This window comes from Lygodium microphyllum, chromosome 14 (genome assembly GCF_053477565.2).
Source record: "Lygodium microphyllum isolate KBCC chromosome 14, Lygodium_microphyllum_v1.1.10, whole genome shotgun sequence".
Taxonomy (NCBI): Eukaryota; Viridiplantae; Streptophyta; class Polypodiopsida; order Schizaeales; family Lygodiaceae; genus Lygodium; species Lygodium microphyllum.
Window position 1 is genome coordinate 126813562 of NC_141148.1, and position 5448 is coordinate 126819009.

Here is a 5448-nt window from a genome sequence, read left to right on the forward strand (position 1 = left end):
TTTGAAGTTATTTGGATTTGTGTCTTCCACGACCACTTAAAATTGTTGGATCCTCATCTTCCGCTTTAAGTGAGCTTCCATTTCTGCTTTAAATATGTGTCATTCTGGCATTTTTCTAGTGTTTAAATTCCACTCTCAACTTGTGTTTTTTTACCTTCCATGTGCACATGTGTTTGTCGACCTTCCATATGCACATGTGTCTATTCACCTTTCATGTGCACACGTGTCTATTGACCTTCCATATGCACATGTGTCTATTGAACTTCCATATACACCTCCACTAGTTGGCCTCAAAATATTCCAAGGAATATTCCCTATCCCTAGCCAAGGGCTACTTCCGCAACTCTCAAACCCAAAATAGGGGTCCCTAATAACTTTGTTATCCCACAACTCGATGTGGTGTGCCTTGAGTTGCTAGTAGCTTTAAGTACTCTATCTAACCCAAAGGCTAGACCCGCAACAGTCACCTTTTGGCCATTCGGTCACATAGATCTCATCTGGCATACAAGTCACGACCTACCAATGTCCAAGCTCACACATGGCTTCTCCTCATAATGGGAGCCTTACAACTTTGAGCACCATGGATCATTGGTGGCACCTTATGAGGGTAGGGCATTGAGCATATCTAATACTACTACTAGAGTTGTTTTGCCTACATCTAAGCAATGTCATTGGGATGTTAAAGATGTGCAAGCTCATGCATTGATTGCACTATTTCTTAAGCACACTATTACTCACATGAGAGGACATTTTTCTGGTCTGTTGGCCATAGGCAAGGAATCCATAGTCATCTAGTAAATTAATCTTGTCATCAAAATGACATAAAAGTGAGGCCATCATATACTTTCTAATCGTGTTGCTATTGAGATACAAAGGACTTGTAAAGGTGACTTGGGGAAACATCCTTGAAATGAGATGGCATGAGGAGGTGAGGTCAACATAGAAGTGGGCACCAAGTCTATACCACCATGGCATTGTAGAATTTACAAGGCACAGTGGGCACCAAGTCTATACCACCATGACATTGTAGAACACACAATAAATATGGGAAGAATAGAGACTACTTTAATTTCAAATGAATTGATATAGAGATGGCTTTGTCCACCCGTGCGCTTCGACTATGAAGCTTAGATGGAAATTCAAATAGATGATAGGTGAAGAGCTTAAGGTAGCTAGAAGAACTCTAACTGGGTGGTGAAAGATAGATTGACGATGGCTTTAGAGGGATCTTCCTTTTATAGCTCGGGAAGGTACTTTGATTGGGATATCCGACCATATTATAAATCTTCCCTAGCTAGCCATGGAATATTCCAAGGAATATTTTCTTTACCATCGGGCATAACTACTAATAACTCCCACACCTTGCAACTCAATGCATTGTGCCTCAAGAGCATAACTACTCTATCTAACCCAAAGGCTAGATCCACAAAGGTCACCTTTTTGCCATCCAATCACATAGACCTCATTTGACATACAAGTTAGGACCCACCCAATGTCCATGCTCACACATGGCTTCTCCTCATAATGGGGGTCTTACAACTTTGAGCATATCTAACAAGCATCACAATCAAATCATAAGGAAGGAATAGTGGAAACACCATACACATTTGGTGGCATTGAGAAGCCAATCCATTATGATTGTTGTTAATCCTCAAAGAAACAGGATGGAAAAGCCAGAAAATCTAAAGCAGCAGACAAGGCCAAGGCAAAAGTGAAACAGAAGACGAAAGCTGACAATAAGAATCTGGAAACACAAGAAGTGCAGAAAAGTCCTAAATCAAGGAAAAAGGCGCAGGAGAAGAAGCGTGAGTCTATATTGTTGCAAAAAAGTGCAAGGCACACCTTGATTTATTTTAAGAGTGTCAGGCTCTCACCCGTACAATTTGTAAAGGTAGACGGGTGGTGGAAGGGAAGCTAGGAAGATAGGAGGACAATGGGAAAAAGGGCCTAGGCCATGGCCGGCCATGTAAAAAAGGGGATGATTGCCCAAAAGGGATTTAGGGTTTTGTATATAAAGTTGAAAAGTGAATGAGAAGCTCATTCTTGTGTTTGGCCAAAAATGGCTCTCCTCTTCTTCTTCTTCTTCTTCTTGCTTGCTTGAGAATGTGCTTGAGAGAGGATGTGAGAGTTTCAGAGAGTGAGTGTGTGAGGGTGAGGGACCGGGGAGGAGAAGCTCTCCATCTTCTCCTCTCTTCTTCTCTTCTCTTCTCTTCTCTTGTCTTGTCTTTCTCGCGGCAATGGAGCTTGGAGTGTGGAGCTTGAGGATGGAGCTTGCTTGAAGCTTTCACTTGGAACGTGGAGCTATCGAAGTGCTTGGGAGAGGAGGCAACTCGATCGGGCATGGAGGTAAGATCACTACACTCGTAGATAGATAGCACGTCGGCTATGTGAGAGGTAGCCATTAGTGCTTGGCTTGGAACTGTTGAAACAATAAGCAGTCCGTGGGTCTTGGCAATTGATCGCCACTACATTTTGGTTCCGTTGTCGGGACAAACAGATTCAAGCCTTGAGCACTTGCGTACTTTGAATCGAGCATTGAAGTAGGGTTTTCCTCGAACCGGTGCTTGAGATAGATAGGTAGGAAGCGAGGGAGTTTGAAGAGGTATTCGATCTTCTTAGCAAGTAGGTTTTTGGTTTTTGGACTTGGTAAAGCATGTTGGAGTAGTGAAGGTATTTCCCTTGTGATTTTTTCTTACAATCAGGTAGGATAGGAGCAAAACATTGGAGCACACTGTAGGGTTTTTTGTTGCTGTATAACATGCTGAAACAGGGAAAAGAAGGGCAAAAAATGAAAATTTGGGTTAAATATTGGTGAGGAGAGCAAGATTAAGGTGAGTACAGGCCTGGGCAGGGTGATAAGGGCGGCAGAAGTGGCAAGGAAGACCACATTTTGCATTGCAGGGTTTCAGGAGAGCTGGAGAGAGGGAGAGAAATCTTCATTGTGTGGACCTGCTTCGATCTTGCCATCGAGGAGTTCTTTTCCCACCATAGGTAATTCCACACCTTCCCCTACATGAGTAGCTTGGATATGGAGGTGCTCGACCAGTAGGAAGGCCTTGATCGCTCGTCGCAATGAATTCTGTGGAGTCCGGTGAAAAACGTGTCGCGCTTGGCCCGTCCGAGTGACGGCGATTCTAGGCCAAGTCCCAAAATTGGCCCTTGGTCCTGTCCTGTATTCGGCCCTCGGCCCATTCGACTTGGACACCCACCGCTCGGCCCGTTCGAATTGACCACTTGGATGAACTTAATATTCGGTCCAACTTGGCACTCGGCCTTTAGTCCTTGGACCACTTGGCCCTCAACCCACTCGGTCCTCGGATTGGCCAAATTCACCCTTTGGACCGCTTGCATTCGGCCCACTTGACTCAGCCCTCAGCCCTCAAACGAGCTGAATCGGACATTCGGCCCCTACAATTCAGACCTACTAGGCCGAATTTGGATTTTTTCAAAATTCTAACCTGTAGATTTTGAAACTGACCAGAGACCACATAGAGCCAAAAGCACATCATAGATCTATTACTAGATTGAAATCTAGAGCAAGTAGTTCAAAACTTAGCTACGAACGGTCCTTCAAATCGTGCATGGGGTTTAGCATAACGGCCTTATGGGCTGGGGGGGGACTGCCTCCCCCCCCCTATAGAGGGGGCTCTACCCCCTCCGCACCTCCCCCAAGTAGGTTGGAGAGAAAATGCGCGCCGTGACAAGTCCTCCAAATTAGATCCTATTGTAGTAATGGCTCGACACAAGCATGGATTCTCACTTGCAAAAGAGCAACCAAAAGCCCATACCCGAATAAAGACAAATAGAGACCCTAGAATCTCAATGGGCCAATCTAGCCAACAAGGGCAAAAAGGCCATATCACAAAAACATGTCTAGATTGCATCTGGACTGCATCTAGTCAAAGCGGAACGCAACAATCTCAAGCTACAAATGCGAGGATGACTAGACATGATAGTCCTTAAGATAGATGCACCTTGAATGGAACTACAGACAACCCAAGATATTAGTAGAGAAACCAAATCTAGCTGTGTAATTGGGGACTCAAGCGCATGGATCAGGAGGCTTAAATTTACAAGCCAAGACTCGTAAGATGAAGACATAGTGCAGCCTGCTTATCTTAGGTTCAAACTCACCACAAAAAGAGAGCATAGTGTTGATGCTCTCATCGATGAAGGGGCAGATTTTAATATCTTGACCTATGAAGCATGGACTTTGCTAGGCCAACCAGAGCTCACACCAACTAATGCAACTATTAGTCCATACGGGGGATACCCACAAGCACTCATAAGAAAGTGCAAAATCCTTGTAACTATTGAAACTGAAAGCTTGCCTATCCTATTCCATGTTCCTCCAAATAGTACTAATTGTGGAAAGGAAACCCTCCTTGGACTTTGGCAAGCAGCTTATGCAACATAGGGCTAATAGTGCTAATAGTGCCACTCTCTCTTTCTGGATCAAACTCTACACTTGGCACTCACGACAGTTGTTACCTCAATTGTAACAACATCGTACGTTACAAAGAGTTTTTGCAAAATCTCCAGTATATCTCCCTATCTCAACAACTATTCCTCTAGCAACGAGGCTAGGACACAATTATCGCTGTAATATCCATTTTCACAGCCTTTGAATCTTGACATTTCCCAATCCAATTGAAAGACTGATAGCCTCAACGTATTGTAATGGTTGTACTCATGTTATTCTTTTTTTTTAAAGGGAAAGAAAAGAAAAAAAGGAAAAGAGAAAGAAAAAAAAAGCACTCACAATCACAGCACGACACCTATGGGTCCTCAAATTAGGTACTCCTAGTGACCTTAGTCGGCTAGCTTTGTCCCTAGTCCCCTAGCCCTCTACACATCCCCCACAATTGTTCATGGCACATCAAGGGGCAGGACATACCTAGGAAGCTTGTCTTGCCTATGGTTAGACTTGTCACCCTCACCTAATTGCATGATTCCTTTTTGTACTCCACCTTAGTATCATTGCAATCGATCATGGTAAGCATCGCAAGAATGGCCATGAAAAGTACACCGTACTCATTGAGCAAGCCCAATAGCTACCAACTACCTAAAGTTTGATGCCCATGTGTTCAATTATGCTACATTGTGTTGTCACAACACAAAGGATATCTCATACACCTTCTTGTGTACTTCTCCTCAACATGGACAACTTTGCTTCATCCACATGTTGTTATGAGGAACCAGACCTATGGTCTTCTAACTATGTAATATCTAATTATGCACGAGCACTCACATAATATTTGTACCCAAATGTATACACGGTCTGGGTCCTCAAGTGCCAAACAATATTCTCAATTTGCTTAGAGTTCGACCTGTCTCCCAAACTAATCAAACTACATCTTGTGCACGATAAGAAGACTAGCACTACCCCTAGGGAGAGACCACATATGTGAGGTTTTCAATCACAGATACTGAAGACTCCATCAAATG